Raw genomic sequence first — 25,622 nt, 5'->3', positions numbered from 1 at the left:
TTCTGTTAATAAATGCATATATACATATGTATATTCGTTTAGTTGTCTGTTTTTTTTTTTTTTTGTGAGACGACTTTTGTTTTTGTTTGTCAACCCACCGCGCAGGCAATATTCTTGTTGCCCTATTAATTAGCACTTATATTTTGTTATATGGCCGGTGTCTTGGTAGTTTTATTTATTAAATAACTAGCATTACCCAGTGGGCTTCGCACCACCATACATAAAATGTTTTTTTTATATTGAATCGTCTGGCGTGCTCCCCAATTGGTGTTTTATCGGCTTTTATTATGATTTTGTGGCCATCGGTGGGCATCAGATCGAGTGCCACTTTGAACAATTTCACCAATTCATTGTGTTGATGGAACATTGTTTGCAATTCATTCACGATTGATCTTCTCGTATTCGTCGAAATTGCACAGCGCTGATCTAATTCACGATTATCATCACCAATAAAATATATTTGCAAAAATTTATGGTCACCATCTGGGAATGGTAGCAAATCTATAAAGTTCGAGAAATATATATAGATAGCGGATCTGAATTTTTAAAAACATCGAACACAGGGACGGCACATAAATTAAATATGATATTGTTTATTCCAAACGAAATAATAACCTTAAACGTCGGCATAAATCCATATCTTACTCGTATAAATTTTGAAGCTCCAAAAGATGTCATTTGAAAGCATGAATTGTATTTTTTAATGTTTAAGAGAAAATGCTTCGACGTTGGTGAATTGCCAAAAACCAATGAATGCAAAGGTTCTGGCGGAAGTTCTAGCACCGGCAATTTGACTTTCCCACCAGCACAGCACATACCAGGCGATTCGTTTCTGAATTTAATTGCTTTGCAATGTCTACATTCTACATTCCTTTGGCCAATGTAGGCATGCATGGTGTAATCAATGGTGGCATCGTAATTGAAAGCCGCTCGTTCCATTTGACGTATATCATAAACGGACGTACGCCCACGACGGTTTCTTGGTGCTTCACTATTAACCGACTGGTTTCTCCGTCTGTGTCGTTGTGTTTTCACTTCATTTCGTCGAACACGATCTTCTTCACTTTGTGATCTTCGGTTTAACGCTGTAGCATTTGATTGACGTGAACGTCTGCCAATGTTTGCTCGTCTTGCACGTGGCATTCTTTCAGCACAGTATATTACTAATTGAATGTAAAAGCAAAACATTGAAAATTATTTCAAGAAACAGTATATTACTAATTGAATGCAAAACATTGAAAATTATTTCAAGTCATTTTGGACGAAAATATATAAAAATAAATTTAATTCAAAGTTCAATGTGTGTACGTGGTTAAAACAAACACTGACCAAAAGTATGTCTGTTCGCAATGAGAGCACGATATAAAAGAACTCAAAGCACATAAGAGAACTGTCAACTGAATTCCAACGACAGCAAATTAATATTAACATAATACACTTACAACCACAACCGTACAACAGAAATGCTCATAAGCGGCTGTGTATTTGTTGTTGTTTTTCCCATACAGGCATTTCGTATGAGAGGAAACCATTACTCACATAAAATGTCATAACTCAGGAATGGCTGCACCGATTTCAATCAAACTTCACACAAACCACTTCCTCAAAGATAGAAAAGAACTCTAAAATTTTTGTGTCAATCGGTTCGGCGGTTCTTGAGTTATAAGATTACCAAGCAAATGTAAGGGGGCGTCCATAAATTACGTGAGGTGTTTTTTTACATTTTCTGTCCCTCCCTCCCCCCCTGGTGAGATGTCGTGAGATTTTATTCAACCCCCTCCCCCATCCCCCAATCTCACGTGAGATTTTTCAAAATGTGGGTTTCTTATGTAAACGCGTTGGATTGTTATTGTAAAAAGAAAAAAAAAATTTCCTCCGTGCTTTTATTTACGACTATTTAAGACTAGTAATCAATATTGCTGAGAGTTATAAGTGTAATAAAAATTTAACAATAGAAGACTTAAATCGTAACTACTGCGATTAAAAAAAAATATCTACTCTAATTCAGTCCATGGAGAATCATGCGCGGTTTCAAGAGAGACTATTGGGACCAACATGTCCATATGATTTTCAGTAAAATCATCTGCTCCTTCAACTTCGTTCTGATCTAGCCACTCTAAGCCGTTGACGCTTGCGCACAGTAACTCATTAGCTCGTCTTGTGACAATCCGTGAGGGTCGCACTTTGCGAAACATACGCGCTTGCTTAGCTGGTCATGTTCTTTAAAGTCCGAAATTGTCAAACGTCCATCAACCTGAGTGATAGGGTATTGAGGTGGCAGAAAACGGTCGTGAATAATCATATGCAGATCACTCCGGCGTGCGCTGCAGCACTTAGGTCAAGCTCCATATGCAGCTTAGCAATCTGTTTCTTCATAGTATCTTGTGCTAGAGTGGGACGTACGTTGGATGGTGTAGTGCTCGACATAGATTCATCCACATCATCGCTGATCACAAGAAGCTGATTTGGAATTATGTGAAAACAGTGAAGGAAATGACCGCGCTAATATTTTGTAGTTATGATTTTAGCATATTTTATCAAGAATTTCACTGTTTCAGTTTTTTTTTATGCTATTAAATGTAACAATAAACTTTATATAAAAAAAGTATTTTCTTAAAAACATATATATTTTACCTACCTTTTGAAGGAATGCTAAAGTAGACCGAACTTTTCTCTCAGTGGATTCCCTGAGAAGCCGTTCAATCTCATGTTTAATGTGATGTATTAACTCTTCTTTCTTCGGGAATTTTTGCTTCGAGGTATTTCATAATTTTATCACATCGTCGTGGCAGGACTTCTTCGCCTTATAGACGTATCTTTTGACGTATGCGTTATAAAAATCTGGATAACTCATTTTAAATTAGTAAGAGCATGCACTGAGTCGAGTAAAACATTTACAATAATAAACAAAGAAGGTTGGAACCTGTCCGTGTGTCGCTGCCACTCAGCTCGTACGCTCTTGTTCATTGAGTCGCGCGTTCGGCTGATAGTGGCGCGAAAACAAACGACGGGCTACACTGTACTGTAAATTCAGATTAAATTGAGCTATTTGGTATAAAACAAATATGGTGGTTTGACAGTAGTAATGTATAACGTCGAAGTATGAATGAAATTATTTTCTTTCGAACGAATTAGTGAATGATCTTAATCATACTACGATTACGCTTAAGATTAAATCTTAAGCATGTTCAATCTGGATAATGGACCAAAATAGTATAATTGTTTTTGTTTCAATCAGAAAAAAAATTGCGTGATATTTGCCAAGACCCCCCCTCTCTCCAACGTAAGATTAGATGAGATTTGACTCGAGCCCCTCCCCCCCTTAAACATCTCACGTAATTTATGGACGCCCCCTAACTTCTTTATATATATATATAGATTATCTTGTAGCTATACACGAATTGCCAACTTGTGGTCTTTTGTCACTTTAACTTTGTTTTTTACCACTTTCGCGCTACTATTTGATTATGTGATTAACAATTCAAAAGTGTTATTCTTTATTAAGTTGTACCCTTATATTACTGCTTAAAACTAAGATTAAATAAATAGCGGTAACGAAAGAACAGTAAGTGGAGAGTTAGAGAGAGTATAGGTGAGCAAATAGGTAGGTAAATATTTAGAAATAAGAAGAACGGAAAGCTGTAGAAATAAAGTTAATGATCGAAAGTGAATAGCGAAAAGTAAAGAAAGTGCGAAACAGTAATGTATGATATTTATATAATAATATTAATTACTTAAAAGTTCAAACAAATAATGTATATACATATATATAAAGTTCAATATTTCTATCAGCTACTTAACATTATTTTTAATTTATCAAATTCAATTTCAATTTTAAAATTCTTTCAAAGACGCCATGCAACCTAGGCACTCCTAGGCACACACTTCCCCGGAACAACCTGGTGGAACAAAACGACTTCGCTAATTACACGGTGCTACAATGAATCAGAACTTTTGAAGTGACATGATGAGCACTGTATATATAGATCTACCCGAGAACGACGCAGAATCGTGTTCAAAAATTTTTTAACACCTTCCAATCTTTTATTTATCGTTAAAAAACCGATATAGGGTGTTTTCCGACACTTAAAAATTCGTAGCTCGTCTGCACTTTATCCGATTTTCAATCTTGAAATCAGTAAACTGAAATTTTGTTCACTACTTTCATATTTGCGAATTTAATGCGGTTCTCCGTTATTATTCGCGAAATACGTCTTTAATTAAGTATATTTACTCATACCTGTGCCCATTCCGAAACTAGCAAACACTATTTCATTAAAATTGAAAGAAATGTTCCAAGTGAAGAACGTTTTTTTAGAAATTAATATAAATAAAAACAGAACATTCTCGTGTTGAACAGAGACCGTAGAAGAATATAATAATTTCAAAAAAAAAAGCATAACGCAAAAAGTAACGCAATTTGCTGATTTACTTCCGCAATTTTCTGACTTACCCAGACGCAGTATTACCTAACCTAATGTTATCGAAATCAATCCAACCGTGCACAATGTGAGACAATCGAATCCATTGTGCTGCTTTTCTGCATTGCAAAAGGAAGTCATTTTGATTATGCAGTTTGCAATGCCAACCTATCCAAACTCAACGTAACCTTGAATAACTTATATTATATTGTGAATATTAGCTTAATTTAACTAAGGTTAGGTAAGGTTAGGTTAGATGCACTTATGCTAAGTTTTAATAGGTCGTGATCATTCAAGAGTGATGATTTTTCACACTCATTAAATTTTACATGAATACCAGCAAATTGCAACAGCTCTGCTGTGTCATGAAAGCTTCTTTTGGTCAGTTTGCATTAGGTAAGCTTGCGTTATAAGTTTTGATATGCTGATATGTTAGATGTAGTCATAGCAGCAGAGAATGTTAATGCAATGAGAAGGAGCAAATGTTAAAAGAGCTTTTTTCGAGTTCTAATTTATAGATTCATAATAAGGTCATTTCAAATTCAACTTTCCTGAAGAGGTCGGAATTGCAGATATTTACCACGCGAGTGGAGGGTTTCTATATTTACTTACCACGCTAGGCCAAGAATTCAGATATTTTCTGCGTTTACCATACTACTGAGGACGTTCATAAGATTTTTCGGCACACTACTAAGGAAATCGAAGCGAATAAAATTGCGATTAAGAAAGCCGCGCGGCAGTTAGTTTGTGGTGCAGAAGCTAAAGTCGGCGGAATTATTCGTTTTGTGTTTTTGCACGTATTTAATTCAGGTTCAAGTCCTGAAGTCATATTTTTTTTCTTGCACATTTTTTTTTTACAATTCAAACCAGGAACGTTTGGTAAAATTTTTGAGTTTATTTTAATTAAAATTTCTTTAAAATACTGTTTTTTGTATTTTATAAATGGAAATTTCTTTTCGGTATAAAATAGTTCATACTGGATATGACCTGATTTTTATATAAATCAATCAAAACAGAAAATATGTACATATATCTATAATCTATTTCATCAAATCCAAATTATATTGATGAGAAAATATCATTCTAATATCCGTCCAGAAAGCCAAACGCGCATACACACATGCATATGCATATAATTACGCATACAAACTTTCAACTAACGCAGAATATGTACATATAAAACTGCGAATCGAATAAATGAGTGATTTAGAAAATTTCATTAATAATTGTAGATTAGCGCAATCGTTAAAGACGTGTCGTATATGCAGTACGTAGTCCCATATTTGACTCAGGTTCAAATCCTGTGCACAGTTTTTTATTCGATATTTTTATTTCATTTTTTATATTTGGTTTAATTGAAATTGATTTAAAATAGTGTATTCAGGTTTTTCTAATACCAGTTATTTAGAAATTTATTTTCTATATAACATTATTCATTTGAATTGATTTATATGTAAAACAGCCATAAAGTCAATCATATGAATATGCATTCCTATATTTAATTTCTTCAGTCAAATCTGAACTACTTACATACACATATTGATGAGAAAATATTCTAATATCCATCCAGGAAGCCTAACGCGCATACTCACATATGTGTTTAAATATATGTACAAACTACCACCATTCTAACAAACCCAGAACACAAGCTTCTGCGCACACTTGACACATGGGATATGTATACCCTATGAGCAAAAAGAACCGGGAAGGTGATGTTGACTGCTTCCTTCGATTGCCAAGGCATAGTCCACCATGAGTACCTTCCATCGGGCCAGACAGTCAATAGAGAATATTATTTATTCGTTTTGAAACCTTAGAGAGATGCTGTGTGTTGTAAACCGCCGGAAATGTGAGCAAACAATTCTCAGATTTTGCATGGTGATAACGCGCCATCGCACTGATCAAAGAGAATACAAATCGGCCTGCCGGGAGTGTTTGGAGGACTGGGTTAAGCGTTGGCACATGTGTGTTCCTTCAGACGGGTCATATTTTGAAGGAGATAATATAAATTTTCCTTAAATTTAACTCTGTTTTGTTTAATTTAAACATTCCCGGTACTTTCTGATCATAAGGTACATATATGCGGCTTTGCGGACAGCAATGTGTGATTCGCTGGAAGTCGCATTAACTCGCGACTGTCGCACAGTTAGAAGACATATTTACATACATATAAGGGTGCATACATACATACGGAGCCGCGGCCACTCGACATGACAAAAATTTAAGATTTATCAAATATTGGCAAATAATTCCACGCGAAATATTCCAATATTGACTATTTTCGAACGGTCGCGAAAATTGGCATATGGGCGGCTCGTTTTATGAATGAAATTGAAATATGAGCTCTAACTTATGAATGAACTTTTTGTTTTTCTTCTAAATTGTTCAGCGCAGTCGCTGATAGAATCATGGCCGCTGCGACTGCGTCTACGAATGTATTTTGTTTTTGTAGTCGCTAGGTTTCGATTTTAGCTTTGGGCGACATGCGCATGTGAGGTATGTGTTTTTGTTGTGTTCTAGAACATTTTAGAATGTGCGGTGGCAAAGCGGCCATGGCGTTGCGCTTGCTGTTGCTTTTGCGTCTATCAAAGTACATATCGTGTTTTTGTAAGTACAATATTAGGAATATCGACTGGTGAAAGACAAAAGTACACGGAAGCAAGAAGGGAGCGCTGTGCTCGCGCATATATGCATGAATGTATGAACATGCATGGATGTAGTAACATATGAATACAATTATTTTGTAGGAAGTTTAGAAGGCAAGTAGGTATATATGTATGTATATATGCTAGGACATAATACATACATAGAGCAGAATCGTTTTTGCACTTGTTAGGAAGAAACTCGCTAGTGCGTATGTGTATTTGTCTTGTAAGAATATGATGTGCTGTGACTTGTGTACATACATAAGTCAAGGTTATTTGGGCATACATGCATATGTACATATGTATGAAAGGAAGATGATGTTCTTGCGCTTGTGCATTATTGTTTTTCATATACAAATGTACATACCTACATATGTATGTAAATGCTGTCGAATACATAAACTATAAATTGGCATACAATATAAAATAAGTGTTGATTTATCTTAAACCGTTTTTTTTTTCTTAATGCAAATACCTCCTATTGACATGTACATACATATTATGTATGTATATTGTCATATACCATCATTTATGTACATATAAAGTATACGTTCATTTATGAATGTATGTAATGAAAAACTTCATGAATTACTTTCAGAACTTTATTAAAATTAATTCGCGTCGCGCGCATGCACAAAACCTTGGTTCACAACGCAGGCGCAGAAATAAACGCACTGTGTATTTATCCTCCCCATGTGACTCGGCATCAATTCTCGGCGCCAATTTTTTTTTTTTTTTTTTTTAAATGTGTTTTTTTTAATGTAATCGTAAAAATTTTTTAATAAATTTTATGTATCCGCTTATCATTTCAAAAGTAACAAAATGGTAAAAAAATAAGCAGTCGAAGAAATAAATGCACCGCCTATTTTTCCTCGCCACATGTTAGACTCGATTTCAATTCCCAGTGCAAACCTTTTTTTATTAATTTTTTTTTTTTAATATAAATTCGTTTTTTTTTATGTAATTAAAAAAAATTATGTAATAAATTTTACGTATTCGCTTATTATTTAAAAAAATACGAAAATAGTAAAAATTTAATTAGTTTAATGTATTTATCCTCCCCATGTGACCGGCATCAATTCTCGGCGCCAATTTTTTTTTTTTTTAAATGTGTTTTTTTTTAATGTAATCGTAAAAAATTTTTAATAAATTTTATGTATCCGCTTATCATTTCAAAAGTAACAAAATGGTCAAAAAATAAGCAGTCGAAGAAATAAATGCACCGCCTATTTTTCCTCGCCACATGTTAGACTCGAGTTCAATTCCCGGCGCAAACTTTTTCTTATACATTTTTTTTTTTAAATCGTTTTTTTTTTTAATGTAATTGAAAAAAAAATTATGTAATAAATTTTACGTATTCGCTTATTATTTCAAAAATACGAAAATAGTAAAAATTTAATTAGTTTAATGTATTTATCCTCCCCACGTGACTCGCCATCAATTCTCGGTGGAATTTTTTTTTTTTCGTTTTTAATTTTTATTTTTTTAATGTAATCGTAAAAAAATTTGTAATCAATTTTATGTATCCGCTTATCATTTCAAAAGTAACAAAATGGTCAAAAAATAAGCAGTCGAAGAAATAAACGCACCGCCTATTTTTCCACGCCACATGTTAGACTCGAGTTCAATTCCCGGTGCAAACTTTTTTTTATAAATTTTATTTTTTAAAATCGTTTTTTTTTTTTTTAATGTAATTGAAAAAAAAAATTATGTAATAAATTTTACTTATTCGCTTATTATTTCAAAAATACGAAAATAGTACAAATTTAATTGGTTTAATGTCGAGGTGAGAAATGTGTTGTGTGTTGAGGTGAAAGATGTGTGGTGTTTCTAAGGTGCAAATGTTACTGTAAGCTTTTTTTAGTACAATTGAGATCTGAAAGATTTGTAATAAGGTCATTTAGCACACCGAGTTTATAGACACCTCACTGACTTTTGCCCACACAAAAATTAGAAACACCACACATCTTTCACCTCAACACACAGCACATTTCTCACCTCGACATTAAACCAATTAAATTTGTACTATTTTCGTATTTTTGAAATAATAAGGGAATACGTAAAATTTATTACATAATTTTTTTTTTTTCAATTACATTAAAAAAAAAAAAACGATTTTAAAAAATAAAATTTATAAAAAAAAGTTTGCACCGGGAATTGAACTCGAGTCTAACATGTGGCGAGGAAAAATAGGCGGTGCGTTTATTTCTTCGACCAGAGAATGTTAATGCAATGAGAAGGAGCGAATGTTAAAAGAGCTTTTTTCGAGTTCTAATTTATAGATTCATAATAAGGTCATTTCAAATTCAACTTTCCTGAAGAGGTCGGAATTGCAGATATTTACCACGCGAGTGACGCGAGTGGAGGGTTTCTATATTTACTTACCACGCTAGGCCAAGAATTCAGATATTTTCTGCGTTTACCATACTACTGAGGACGTTCATAAGATTTTTCGGCACACTACTAAGGAAATCGAAGCGAATAAATTTGCGATTAAGAAGGCCGCGCGGTAGTTAGTTTGTGGTGCAGAAGCTAAAGTCGGCGGAGTTATTCGTTTTGTGTTTTTGCACGTATTTAATTCAGGTTCAAGTCCTGAAGTCATATTTTTTTTCTTGCACATTTTTTTTTTTACAATTCAAACCAGGAAAGTTTGGTAAAATTTTTGAGTTTATTTTAATTAAAATTTCTTTAAAATACTGTTTTTTGTATTTTATAAATGGAAATTTCTTTTCGGTATAAAATAGTTCATACTGGATATGACCTGATTTTTATATAAATCAATCAAAACAGAAAATATGTACATATGTCTATAATCTATTTCATCAAATCCAAATTATATTGATGAGAAAATATCATTCTAATATCCGTCCAGAAAGCCAAACGCGCATACACAGATGCATATGCATATAATTACGCATACAAACTTTCAACTAACGCAGAATATGTACATATAAAACTGCGAATCGAATAAATGAGTGATTTAGAAAATTTCATTAATAATTGTAGATTAGGGCAATCGTGAAAGACGTGTCGTATATGCAGTACGTAGTCCCATATTTGACTCAGGTTCAAATCCTGTGCACAGTTTTTTATTCGATATTTTTATTTCATTTTTTATATTTGGTTTAATTGAAATTGATTTAAAATAGTGTATTCAGGTTTTTCTAATACCAGTTATTTAGAAATTTATTTTCTATATAACATTATTCATTTGAATTGATTTATATGTAAAACAGCCATAAAGTCAATCATATGAATATGCATTCCTATATTTAATTTCTTCAGTCAAATCTGAACTACTTACATACACATATTGATGAGAAAATATTCTAATATCCATCCAGGAAGCCTAACGCGCATACTCACATATGTGTTTAAATATATGTACAAACTACCACCATTCTAACAAACCCAGAACACAAGCTTCTGCGCACACTTGACACATGGGATATGTATACCCTATGAGCAAAAAGAACCGGGAAGGTAATGTTGACTGCTTCCTTCGATTGCCAAGGCATAGTCCACCATGAGTACCTTCCATCGGGCCAGACAGTCAATAGAGAATATTATTTATTCGTTTTGAAACCTTAGAGAGATGCTGTGTGTTGTAAACCGCCGGAAATGTGAGCAAACAATTCTCAGATTTTGCATGGTGATAACGCGCCATCGCACTGATCAAAGAGAATACAAATCGGCCTGCCGGGAGTGTTTGGAGGACTGGGTTAAGCGTTGGCACATGTGTGTTCCTTCAGACGGGTCATATTTTGAAGGAGATAATATAAATTTTCCTTAAATTTAACTCTGTTTTGTTTAATTTAAACATTCCCGGTACTTTCTGATCATAAGGTACATATATGCGGCTTTGCGGACAGCAATGTGTGATTCGCTGGAAGTCGCATTAACTCGCGACTGTCGCACAGTTAGAAGACATATTTACATACATATAAGGGTGCATACATACATACGGAGCCGCGGCCACTCGACATGACAAAAATTTAAGATTTATCAAATATTGGCAAATAATTCCACGCGAAATATTCCAATATTGACTATTTTCGAACGGTCGCGAAAATTGGCATATGGGCGGCTCGTTTTATGAATGAAATTGAAATATGAGCTCTAACTTATGAATGAACTTTTTGTTTTTCTTCTAAATTGTTCTGCGCAGTCGCTGATAGAATCATGGCCGCTGCGACTGCGTCTACGAATGTATTTTGTTTTTGTAGTCGCTAGGTTTCGATTTTAGCTTTGGGCGACATGCGCATGTGAGGTATGTGTTTTTGTTGTGTTCTAGAACATTTTAGAATGTGCGGTGGCAAAGCGGCCATGGCGTTGCGCTTGCTGTTGCTTTTGCGTCTATCAAAGTACATATCGTGTTTTTGTAAGTACAATATTAGGAATATCGACTGGTGAAAGACAAAAGTACACGGAAGCAAGAAGGGAGCGCTGTGCTCGCGCATATATGCATGAATGTATGAACATGCATGGATGTAGTAACATATGAATACAATTATTTTGTAGGAAGTTTAGAAGGCAAGTAGGTATATATGTATGTATATATGCTAGGACATAATACATACATAGAGCAGAATCGTTTTTGCACTTGTTAGGAAGAAACTCGCTAGTGCGTATGTGTATTTGTCTTGTAAGAATATGATGTGCTGTGACTTGTGTACATACATAAGTCAAGGTTATTTGGGCATACATGCATATGTACATATGTATGAAAGGAAGATGATGTTCTTGCGCTTGTGCATTATTGTTTTTCATATACAAATGTACATACCTACATATGTATGTAAATGCTGTCGAATACATAAACTATAAATTGGCATACAATATAAAATAAGTGTTGATTTATCTTAAACCGTTTTTTTTTCTTAATGCAAATACCTCCTATTGACATGTACATACATATTATGTATGTATATTGTCATATACCATCATTTATGTACATATAAAGTATACGTTCATTTATGAATGTATGTAATGAAAAACTTCATGAATTACTTTCAGAACTTTATTAAAATTAATTCGCGTCGCGCGCATGCACAAAACCTTGGTTCACAACGCAGGCGCAGAAATAAACGCACTGTGTATTTATCCTCCCCATGTGACTCGGCATCAATTCTCGGCGCCAATTTTTTTTTTTTTTTTTTTAAATGTGTTTTTTTTAATGTAATCGTAAAAATTTTTTAATAAATTTTATGTATCCGCTTATCATTTCAAAAGTAACAAAATGGTAAAAAAATAAGCAGTCGAAGAAATAAATGCACCGCCTATTTTTCCTCGCCACATGTTAGACTCGATTTCAATTCCCAGTGCAAACCTTTTTTTATTAATTTTTTTTTTTTAATATAAATTCGTTTTTTTTTATGTAATTAAAAAAAATTATGTAATAAATTTTACGTATTCGCTTATTATTTAAAAAAATACGAAAATAGTAAAAATTTAATTAGTTTAATGTATTTATCCTCCCCATGTGACCGGCATCAATTCTCGGCGCCAATTTTTTTTTTTTTTAAATGTGTTTTTTTTTAATGTAATCGTAAAAAATTTTTAATAAATTTTATGTATCCGCTTATCATTTCAAAAGTAACAAAATGGTCAAAAAATAAGCAGTCGAAGAAATAAATGCACCGCCTATTTTTCCTCGCCACATGTTAGACTCGAGTTCAATTCCCGGCGCAAACTTTTTCTTATACATTTTTTTTTTAAATCGTTTTTTTTTTTAATGTAATTGAAAAAAAAATTATGTAATAAATTTTACGTATTCGCTTATTATTTCAAAAATACGAAAATAGTAAAAATTTAATTAGTTTAATGTATTTATCCTCCCCACGTGACTCGCCATCAATTCTCGGTGGAATTTTTTTTTTTTCGTTTTTAATTTTTATTTTTTTAATGTAATCGTAAAAAAATTTGTAATCAATTTTATGTATCCGCTTATCATTTCAAAAGTAACAAAATGGTCAAAAAATAAGCAGTCGAAGAAATAAACGCACCGCCTATTTTTCCACGCCACATGTTAGACTCGAGTTCAATTCCCGGTGCAAACTTTTTTTTATAAATTTTATTTTTTAAAATCGTTTTTTTTTTTTTTAATGTAATTGAAAAAAAAAATTATGTAATAAATTTTACTTATTCGCTTATTATTTCAAAAATACGAAAATAGTACAAATTTAATTGGTTTAATGTCGAGGTGAGAAATGTGTTGTGTGTTGAGGTGAAAGATGTGTGGTGTTTCTAAGGTGCAAATGTTACTGTAAGCTTTTTTTAGTACAATTGAGATCTGAAAGATTTGTAATAAGGTCATTTAGCACACCGAGTTTATAGACACCTCACTGACTTTTGCCCACACAAAAATTAGAAACACCACACATCTTTCACCTCAACACACAGCACATTTCTCACCTCGACATTAAACCAATTAAATTTGTACTATTTTCGTATTTTTGAAATAATAAGGGAATACGTAAAATTTATTACATAATTTTTTTTTTCAATTACATTAAAAAAAAAAAAACGATTTTAAAAAATAAAATTTATAAAAAAAAGTTTGCACCGGGAATTGAACTCGAGTCTAACATGTGGCGAGGAAAAATAGGCGGTGCGTTTATTTCTTCGATGAGAAGGAGCGAATGTTAAAAGAGCTTTTTTCGAGTTCTAATTTATAGATTCATAATAAGGTCATTTCAAATTCAACTTTCCTGAAGAGGTCGGAATTGCAGATATTTACCACGCGAGTGACGCGAGTGGAGGGTTTCTATATTTACTTACCACGCTAGGCCAAGAATTCAGATATTTTCTGCGTTTACCATACTACTGAGGACGTTCATAAGATTTTTCGGCACACTACTAAGGAAATCGAAGCGAATAAATTTGCGATTAAGAAGGCCGCGCGGTAGTTAGTTTGTGGTGCAGAAGCTAAAGTCGTCGGAGTTATTCGTTTTGTGTTTTTGCACGTATTTAATTCAGGTTCAAGTCCTGAAGTCATATTTTTTTTCTTGCACATTTTTTTTTTTACAATTCAAACCAGGAAAGTTTGGTAAAATTTTTGAGTTTATTTTAATTAAAATTTCTTTAAAATACTGTTTTTTGTATTTTATAAATGGAAATTTCTTTTCGGTATAAAATAGTTCATACTGGATATGACCTGATTTTTATATAAATCAATCAAAACAGAAAATATGTACATATGTCTATAATCTATTTCATCAAATCCAAATTATATTGATGAGAAAATATCATTCTAATATCCGTCCAGAAAGCCAAACGCGCATACACAGATGCATATGCATATAATTACGCATACAAACTTTCAACTAACGCAGAATATGTACATATAAAACTGCGAATCGAATAAATGAGTGATTTAGAAAATTTCATTAATAATTGTAGATTAGGGCAATCGTGAAAGACGTGTCGTATATGCAGTACGTAGTCCCATATTTGACTCAGGTTCAAATCCTGTGCACAGTTTTTTATTCGATATTTTTATTTCATTTTTTATATTTGGTTTAATTGAAATTGATTTAAAATATTGTATTCAGGTTTTTCTAATACCAGTTATTTAGAAATTTATTTTCTATATAACATTATTCATTTGAATTGATTTATATGTAAAACAGCCATAAAGTCAATCATATGAATATGCATTCCTATATTTAATTTCTTCAGTCAAATCTGAACTACTTACATACACATATTGATGAGAAAATATTCTAATATCCATCCAGGAAGCCTAACGCGCATACTCACATATGTGTTTAAATATATGTACAAACTACCACCATTCTAACAAACCCAGAACACAAGCTTCTGCGCACACTTGACACATGGGATATGTATACCCTATGAGCAAAAAGAACCGGGAAGGTGATGTTGACTGTTTCCTTCGATTGCCAAGGCATAGTCCACCATGAGTACCTTCCATCGGGCCAGACAGTCAATAGAGAATATTATTTATCCGTTTTGAAACCTTAGAGAGATGCTGTGTGTTGCAAACCGTTCTCAGATTTTGCATGGTGATAACGCGCCATCGCACTGATCAAAGAGAATACAAATCGGCCTACCGGGAGTGTTTGGAGGACTGGGTTAAACGTTGGCACATGTGTGTTCCTTCAGACGGGTCATATTTTGAAGGAGATAATATAAATTTTCCTTAAATTTAACTCTGTTTTGTTTAATTTAAACATTCCCGGTACTTTCTGATCATAAGGTACATATATGCGGCTTTGCGGACAGCAATGTGTGATTCGCTGGAAGTCGCATTAACTCGCGACTGTCGCACAGTTAGAAGACATATTTACATACATATAAGGGTGCATACATACATACGGAGCCGCGGCCACTCGACATGACAAAAATTTAAGATTTATCAAATATTGGCAAATAATTCCACGCGAAATATTCCAATATTGACTATTTTCGAATGGTCGCGAAAATTGGCATATGGGCGGCTCGTTTTATGAATGAAATTGAAATATGAGCTCTAACTTATGAATGAACTTTTTGTTTTTCTTCTAAATTGTTCAGCGCAGTCGCTGATAGAATCATGGCCGCTGCGACTGCGTCTACGAATGTATTTTGTTTTTGTAGTCGCTAGGCTTAGATTTTAGCTTTGGGCGACATGCGCATGTGAGGTATGTGTTTTTGTTGTGTTCTAGAACATTTTAGAATGTGCGGTGGCAAAGCGGCCATGGCGTTGCGCTTGCTGTTGCTTTTGCGTCTATCAAAGTACATATCGTGTTTTTGTAAGTAATATACAATATTAGGAATATCGACTGGTGAAAGACAAAAGTACACGGAAGCAAGAAGGGAGCGCTGTGCTCGCGCATATATGCATGAATGTATGAACGTGCATGGATGTAGTAACATATGAATACAATTATTTTGTAGGAAGTTTAGAAGGCAAGTAGGTATATATGTATGTATATATGCTAGGACATAATACATACATAGAGCAGAATTGTTTTTGCACTTGTTAGGAAGAAACTCGCTAGTGCGTATGTGTATTTGTCTTGTAAGAATGTGATGTGCTGTGACTTGTGTACATACATAAGTCAAGGTTATTTGGGCATACATGCATATGTACATATGTATGAAAGGAAGATGATGTTCTTGCGCTTGTGCATTATTGTTTTTCATATACAAATGTACATACCTACATATGTATGTAAATGCTGTCGAATACATAAACTATAAATTGACATACAATATAAAATAAGTGTTGATTTATCTTAAACCGTTTTTTTTTTTCTTAATGCAAATACCTCCTATTGACATGTACATACATATTATGTATGTATATTGTCATATACCATCATTTATGTACATATAGAGTATACGTTCATTTATGAATGTATGTAATGAAAAACTTCATGAATTACTTTCAGAACTTTATTAAAATTAATTCGCGTCGCGCGCATGCACAAAACCTTGGTTCACAACGCAGGCGCAGAAATAAACGCACTGCGTATTTATCCTCCCCATGTGACTCGGCATCAATTCTCGGCGCCAATTTTTTTTTTTTTTTTTATGTGTTTTTTTTTTAATGTAATCGTAAAAAATTTTTAATAAATTTTATGTATCCGCTTATCATTTCAAAAGTAACAAAATGGTAAAAAAATAAGCAGTCGAAGAAATAAATGCACCGCCTATTTTTCCTCGCCACATGTTAGACTCGATTTCAATTCCCAGTGCAAACCTTTTTTTATTAATTTTTTTTTTTTTAAATTCGTTTTTTTTATGTAATTAAAAAAAATTATGTAATAAATTTTACTTATTCGCTTATTATTTCAAAAAATACGAAAATATTAAAAATTTAATTAGTTTAATGTATTTATCCTCCCCACGTGACTCGCCATCAATTCTCGGTGCAAATGTTTTTTTTTCGTTTTTAAATTTTTTTTTTTAATGTAATCGTAAAAAAATTTTTAATAAATTTTATGTATCCGCTTATCATTTCAAAAGTAACAAAATGGTCAAAAAATAAGCAGTCGAAGAAATAAACGCACCGCCTATTTTTCCTCGCCACATGTTAGACTCGAGTTCAATTCCCGGTGCAAACTTTTTTTTATAAATTTTATTTTTTAAAATCGATTGTTTTTTTTTTAATGTAATTGAAAAAAAATTATGTAATAAATTTTACGTATTCGCTTATTATTTCAAAAATACGAAAATAGTACAAATTTAATTGGTTTAATGTCGAGGTGAGAAATGTGTTGTGTGTTGAGGTGAAAGATGTGTGGTGTTTCTAATTTTTGTGTGGGCAAAAGTCAGTGAGGTGTCTATAAACTCGGTGTGCTAAATGACCTTATTACAAATCTTTCAGATCTCAATTGTACTAAAAAAAGCTTACAGTAACATTTGCAAATGTTAAAAGAGCTTTTTTCGAGTTCTAATTTATAGATTCATAATAAGGTCATTTCAAATTCAACTTTCCTGAAGAGGTCGGAATTGCAGATATTTACCACGCGAGTGGAGGGTTTCTATATTTACTTACCACGCTAGGCCAAGAATTCAGATATTTTCTGCGTTTACCATACTACTGAGGACGTTCATAAGATTTTTCGGCACACTACTAAGGAAATCGAAGCGAATAAATTTGCGATTAAGAAGGCCGCGCGGTAGTTAATTTGTGGTGCAGAAGCTAAAGTCGTCGGAATTATTCGTTTTGTGTTTTTGCACGTATTTAATTCAGGTTCAAGTCCTGAAGTCATATTTTTTTTCTTGCACATTTTTTTTTTTTACAATTCAAACCAGGAAAGTTTGGTAAAATTTTTGAGTTTATTTTAATTAAAATTTCTTTAAAATACTGTTTTTTGTATTTTATAAATGGAATTTCTTTTCGGTATAAAATAGTTCATACTGGATATGACCTGATTTTTATATAAATCAATCAAAACAGAAAATATGTACATATGTCTATAATCTATTTCATCAAATCCAAAATATATTGATGAGAAAATATCATTCTAATATCCGTCCAGAAAGCCAAACGCGCATACACACATACATATGCATATAATTACGCATACAAACTTTCAACTAACGCAGAATATGTGCATTTAAAACTGCGAATCGAATAAATGAGTGATTTAGAAAATTTCATTAATAATTATAGATTAGGGCAATCGTGAAAGACGTGTCGTATATGCGGTACATCGTCCCATATTTGACTCAGGTTCAAATCCTGTACACAGTTTTTTGTTCGATATTTTTATTTCATTTTTTATATTTGGTTTAATTAGAATTGATTTAAAATAGTGTATTCAGGTTTTTCTAATACCTGTTATTTAGAAATTTATTTTCTATATAACATTATTCATACTTCTTTTGAATTAATTTATATGTAAAACAGCCATAAAGGCAATCATATGAATATACATTCCTATATTTAATCTCTTCAGTCAAATCTGAACTACTTACATACACATATTGATGAGAAAATACTCTAATATCCATGGATGCATCCAGAAAGCCAAACGCACATACACGCATTTGTATACAAATATATACAAACCTTCAACGAGAGCAAAATGTATGCATATAAAAAACAACAACTGCGACCGTCTTCTTGTCCGTCAGTGAAAAGATGGGATATGTATACTCTATGAGCAAAAAGAACCGGGAAGGTGATGTTGACTGTTTCCTTCGATTGCCAAGGCATAGTCCACCATGAGTACCTTCCATCGGGCCAGACAGTCAATAGAGAATATTATTTATCCGTTTTGAAACCTTAGAGAGATGCTGTGTGTTCCAAACCGCCGGAAATGTGAACAAACAATTCTCAGATTTTGCATGATGATAACGCGCCATCGCACTGATCAAAGAGAATACAAATCGGCCTGCCGAGGGTGTTTGGAGGACTGGGTTAAACGTTGGCACATGTGTGTTGCTTCAGACGGGTCATATTTTGAAGGAGATAATATAAATTTGCCTTAAATTTAACTCTGTTTTGTTTAATTTAAACATTCCCGGTACTTTCTGATCATAAAGTACATATATGCGGCTTTGCGGACAGCAATGTGTGATTCGCTGGAAGTCGCATTAACTCGCGACTGTCGCACAGTTAGAAGACATATTTACATACATATAAGGGTGCATACATACATACGGAGCCGCGGCCACTCGACATGACAAAAATTTGAGTTTTATCAAATATTGGCAAATAATTCTATGCGAAATATTCCAATATTGACTATTTTCGAATGGGCGTGAAAATTGGCATATGGGCGGCTCGCTTTATGAATGAAATTGAAATATGAGCTCTAACTTATGAATGAACTTTTTGTTTTTGTTCTAAATTGTTCAGCGCAGTCGCTGATAGAATCATGGCCGCTGCGACTGCGTCTACGAATGTATTTTGTGTTTTTAGTCGCTAGGCTTAGATTTTAGCTTTGGGCGACATGCGCATGTGAGGTATGTGTTTTTGTTGTGTTCTAGAACATTTTAGAATGTGCGGTGGCAAAGCGGCCATGGCGTTGCGCTTGCTGTTGCTTTTGCGTCTATCAAAGTACATATCGTGTTTTTGTAAGTACAATATTAGGAATATCGACTGGTGAAAGACAAAAGTACACGGAAGCAAGAAGGGAGCGCTGTGCTCGCGCATATACATATGCATGAATGTATGAACGTGCATGGATGTAGTAACATATGAATACAATTATTTTGTAGGAAATTTAGAAGGCAAGTAGGTATATATGGTATGTATGTATATATGCTAGGACATAAAGCCGGTATATATACATACATAGAGCAGAATTGTTTTTGCACTTGTTAGGAAGAAACTCGCTAGTGCGTATGTGTATTTGTCTTGTAAGAATGTGATGTGCTGTGACTTGTGTACATACATAAGTCAAGGTTATTTGGGCATACATGCATATGTACATATGTATGAAAGGAAATGCATTATTGTTTTTCATATACAAATGTACATACCTACATATGTATGTAAATGCTGTCGAATACATAAGCTATGTATAAATTGACATACAATATAAAATAAGTGTTGATTTATCTTAAACCGTTTTTTTTTTTCTTAATGCAAATACCTCCTATTGACATGTACATACATATTATGTATGTATATTGTCATATACCATCATTTATGTACATATAAAGTATACGTTCATTTATGAATGTATGTAATGAAAAACTTCATGAATTACTTTCAGAACTTTATTAAAATTAATTCGCGTCGCGCGCATGTACAAAACCTTGGTTCACAACGCAGGCGCAGAAATAAACGCACTGTGTATTTATCCTCCCCATGTGACTCGGCATCAATTCTCGGCGCCAATTTTTTTTTTTTTTTTAAATGTGTTTTTTTTAATGTAATCGTAAAAATTTTTTAATAAATTTTATGTATCCGCTTATCATTTCAAAAGTAACAAAATGGTAAAAAAATAAGCAGTCGAAGAAATAAATGCACCGCCTATTTTTCCTCGCCACATGTTAGACTCGATTTCAATTCCCAGTGCAAACCTTTTTTTATTAATTTTTTTTTTAAATTCGTTTTTTTTTATGTAATTAAAAAAAATTATGTAATAAATTTTACGTATTCGCTTATTATTTCAAAAATACGAAAATAGTACAAATTTAATTGGTTTAATGTCGAGGTGAGAAATGTGTTGTGTGCTGAGGTGAAAGATGTGTGGTGTTTCTAATTTTTGTGTGGGCAAAAGTCAGTGAGATGTCTATAAACTCGGTGTGCTCAATGACCTTATTACAAATCTTTCAGATCTCAATTGTACTAAAAAAAGCTTACAGTAACATTTGCACCTTCTCATTGCATTAACATTCTCTGGTAATACTGCGTCTGGGTAAGTCAGAAAATTGCGGAAGTAAATCAGCAAATTGCGTTACTTTTTGCGTTATGCTTTTTTTTTTTGAAATTATTATATTCTTCTACGGTCTCTGTTCAACACGAGAATGTTCTGTTTTTATTTAATTTCTAAAAAAACGTTCTTCACTTGGAACATTTCTTTTCAATTTTGATGAAATAGTGTTTGCTAGTTTCGGAATGGGCACAGGTATGAGTAAATATACTTAATTAAAGACGTATTTCGCGAATAATAACGGAGAACCGCATTAAATTCGCAAATATGAAAGTAGTGAACAAAATTTCAGTTTACTGATTTCAAGATTGAAAATCGGATAAAGTGCAGACGAGCTACGAATTTTTAAGTGTCGGAAAACACCCTAAATCGGTTTTTAACGATAAATAAAAGATTGGAAGGTGTTAAAAAATTTTTGAACACGATTCTGCGTCGTTCTCGGGTAGATCTATATATACAGTGCTCATCATGTCACTTCAAAAGTTCTGATTCATTGTAGCACCGTGTAATTAGCGAAGTCGTTTTGTTCCACCAGGTTGTTCCGGGGAAGTGTGTGCCTAGGAGTGCCTAGGTTGCATGGCGTCTTTGAAAGAATTTTAAAATTGAAATTGAATTTGATAAATTTAAAATAATGTTAAGTAGCTGATAGAAATATTGAACTTTATATATATGTATATACATTATTTGTTTGAACTTTTAAGTAATTAATATTATTATATAAATATCATACATTACTGTTTCGCACTTTCTTTACTTTTCGCTATTCACTTTCGATCATTAACTTTATTTCTACAGCTTTCCGTTCTTCTTATTTCTAAATATTTACCTACCTATTTGCTCACCTATACTCTCTCTAACTCTCCACTTACTGTTCTTTCGTTACCGCTATTTATTTAATCTTAGTTTTAAGCAGTAATATAAGGGTACAACTTAATAAAGAATAACACTTTTGAATTGTTAATCACGTAATCAAATAGTAGCGCGAAAGTGGTAAAAAACAAAGTTAAAGTGACAAAAGACCACAAGTTGGCAATTCGTGTATAGCTACAAGATAATCTATATATATATATATAAAGAAGTTAGGGGGCGTCCATAAATTACGTGAGATGTTTAAGGGGGGGAGGGGCTCGAGTCAAATCTCATCTAATCTTACGTTGGAGAGAGGGGGGGTCTTGGCAAATATCACGCAATTTTTTTTCTGATTGAAACAAAAACAATTATACTATTTTGGTCCATTATCCAGATTGAACATGCTTAAGATTTAATCTTAAGCGTAATCGTAGTATGATTAAGATCATTCACTAATTCGTTCGAAAGAAAATAATTTCATTCATACTTCGACGTTATACATTACTACTGTCAAACCACCATATTTGTTTTATACCAAATAGCTCAATTTAATCTGAATTTACAGTACAGTGTAGCCCGTCGTTTGTTTTCGCGCCACTATCAGCCGAACGCGCGACTCAATGAACAAGAGCGTACGAGCTGAGTGGCAGCGACACACGGACAGGTTCCAACCTTCTTTGTTTATTATTGTAAATGTTTTACTCGACTCAGTGCATGCTCTTACTAATTTAAAATGAGTTATCCAGATTTTTATAACGCATACGTCAAAAGATACGTCTATAAGGCGAAGAAGTCCTGCCACGACGATGTGATAAAATTATGAAATACCTCGAAGCAAAAATTCCCGAAGAAAGAAGAGTTAATACATCACATTAAACATGAGATTGAACGGCTTCTCAGGGAATCCACTGAGAGAAAAGTTCGGTCTACTTTAGCATTCCTTTAAAAGGTAGGTTAAATATATATGTTTTTAAGAAAATACTTTTTTTATATAAAGTTTATTGTTACATTTAATAGCATAAAAAAAAACTGAAACAGTGAAATTCTTGATAAAATATGCTAAAATCATAACTACAAAATATTAGCGCGGTCATTTCCTTCACTGTTTTCACATAATTCCAAATCAGCTTCTTGTGATCAGCGATGATGTGGATGAATCTATGTCGAGCACTACACCATCCAACGTACGTCCCACTCTAGCACAAGATACTATGAAGAAACAGATTGCTAAGCTGCATATGGAGCTTGACCTAAGTGCTGCAGCGCACGCCGGAGTGATCTGCATATGATTATTCACGACCGTTTTCTGCCACCTCAATACCCTATCACTCAGGTTGATGGACGTTTGACAATTTCGGACTTTAAAGAACATGACCAGCTAAGCAAGCGCGTATGTTTCGCAAAGTGCGACCCTCACGGATTGTCACAAGACGAGCTAATGAGTTACTGTGCGCAAGCGTCAACGGCTTAGAGTGGCTAGATCAGAACGAAGTTGAAGGAGCAGATGATTTTACTGAAAATCATATGGACATGTTGGTCCCAATAGTCTCTCTTGAAACCGCGCATGATTCTCCATGGACTGAATTAGAGTAGATATTTTTTTTTAATCGCAGTAGTTACGATTTAAGTCTTCTATTGTTAAATTTTTATTACACTTATAACTCTCAGCAATATTGATTACTAGTCTTAAATAGTCGTAAATAAAAGCACGGAGCAAATTTTTTTTTTCTTTTTACAATAACAATCCAACGCGTTTACATAAGAAACCCACATTTTGAAAAATCTCACGTGAGATTGGGGGATGGGGGAGGGGGTTGAATAAAATCTCACGACATCTCACCAGGGGGGAAGGGAGGAACAGAAAATGTAAAAAAACACCTCACGTAATTTATGGACGCCCCCTTACATTTGCTTGGTAATCTTATAACTCAAGAACCGCCGAACCGATTGACACAAAAATTTTAGAGTTCTTTTCTATCTTTGAGGAAGTGGTTTGTGTGAAGTTTGATTGAAATCGGTGCAGCCGTTCCTGAGTTATGACATTTTATGTGAGTAATGGTTTCCTCTCATACGAAATGCCTGTATGGGAAAAACAACAACAAATACACAGCCGCTTATGAGCATTTCTGTTGTACGGTTGTGGTTGTAAGTGTATTATGTTAATATTAATTTGCTGTCGTTGGAATTCAGTTGACAGTTCTCTTATGTGCTTTGAGTTCTTTTATATCGTGCTCTCATTGCGAACAGACATACTTTTGGTCAGTGTTTGTTTTAACCACGTACACACATTGAACTTTGAATTAAATTTATTTTTATATATTTTCGTCCAAAATGACTTGAAATAATTTTCAATGTTTTGCATTCAATTAGTAATATACTGTTTCTTGAAATAATTTTCAATGTTTTGCTTTTACATTCAATTAGTAATATACTGTGCTGAAAGAATGCCACGTGCAAGACGAGCAAACATTGGCAGACGTTCACGTCAATCAAATGCTACAGCGTTAAACCGAAGATCACAAAGTGAAGAAGATCGTGTTCGACGAAATGAAGTGAAAACACAACGACACAGACGGAGAAACCAGTCGGTTAATAGTGAAGCACCAAGAAACCGTCGTGGGCGTACGTCCGTTTATGATATACGTCAAATGGAACGAGCGGCTTTCAATTACGATGCCACCATTGATTACACCATGCATGCCTACATTGGCCAAAGGAATGTAGAATGTAGACATTGCAAAGCAATTAAATTCAGAAACGAATCGCCCGGTATGTGCTGTGCTGGTGGGAAAGTCAAATTGCCGGTGCTAGAACTTCCGCCAGAACCTTTGCATTCATTGGTTTTTGGCAATTCACCAACGTCGAAGCATTTTCTCTTAAACATTAAAAAATACAATTCATGCTTTCAAATGACATCTTTTGGAGTTTCAAAATTTATACGAGTAAGATATGGATTTATGCCGACGTTTAAGGTTATTACTTCGCTTGGAATAAACAATATCATATTTAATTTATGTGCCGTCCCTGTGTTCGATGTTTTTAAAAATTCAGATCCGCTATCTATATATATTTCTCGAACTTTATAGATTTAAGGTCAAATATACCATAGAGCTGGGTCTTTGCTACCATTCCCAGATGGTGACCATAAATTTTTGCAAATATATTTTATTGGTGATGATAATCGTGAATTAGATCAGCGCTGTGCAATTTCGACGAATACGAGAAGATCAATCGTGAATGAATTGCAAACAATGTTCCATCAACACAATGAATTGGTGAAATTGTTCAAAGTGGCACTCGATCTGATGCCCACCGATGGCCACAAAATCATAATAAAAGCCGATAAAACACCAATTGGGGAGCACGCCAGACGATTCAATATAAAAAAAACATTTTATGTATGGTGGTGCGAAGCCCACTGGGTAATGCTAGTTATTTAATAAATAAAACTACCAAGACACCGGCCATATAACAAAATATAAGTGCTAATTAATAGGGCAACAAGAATATTGCCTGCGCGGTGGGTTGACAAACAAAAACAAAAGTCGTCTCACAAAAAAAAAAAAAAAACAGACAACTAAACGAATATACATATGTATATATGCATTTATTAACAGAAACTAGTGCAGTGACTGGAAAAGTGCAGGGACAGTGAGCCCCTAAAAAACAAAAAATCATATCTTTCAAAACAAAAAAGCTAGTAGAAATAAAATATTTATATACATAAAATATATAAAATAAAATATTTCTATATACAAAAAAAAAAAAACTATAAAAAATAAAACATATAGAAATTCGTTTACTTTGAAGCTGTACTTCAACTCACCGGTTCATCAACCATCACCACCATTATCCACCGTTAT

The 25,622-nt window shown here is 33.5% G+C and overlaps 2 pseudogenes; one reads left to right on the top strand and one right to left on the bottom strand.

Moving 5' to 3' along the window:
- Positions 1–700: 700 nt before the first annotated feature.
- LOC129250594 (uncharacterized) lies at positions 701–1,143 on the bottom strand (annotated as a pseudogene).
- A 23,060-nt stretch (positions 1,144–24,203) lies between these two features.
- LOC129250593 (uncharacterized) lies at positions 24,204–24,646 on the top strand (annotated as a pseudogene).
- The last annotated feature ends 976 nt before the right edge of the window (positions 24,647–25,622 follow it).

This window comes from Anastrepha obliqua, chromosome 6, assembly GCF_027943255.1.
Source record: "Anastrepha obliqua isolate idAnaObli1 chromosome 6, idAnaObli1_1.0, whole genome shotgun sequence".
NCBI lineage: Eukaryota > Metazoa > Arthropoda > Insecta > Diptera > Tephritidae > Anastrepha > Anastrepha obliqua.
Note: the sequence above shows the minus strand (reverse complement) of the source record. Positions and strands in the feature narration are given on the sequence as shown.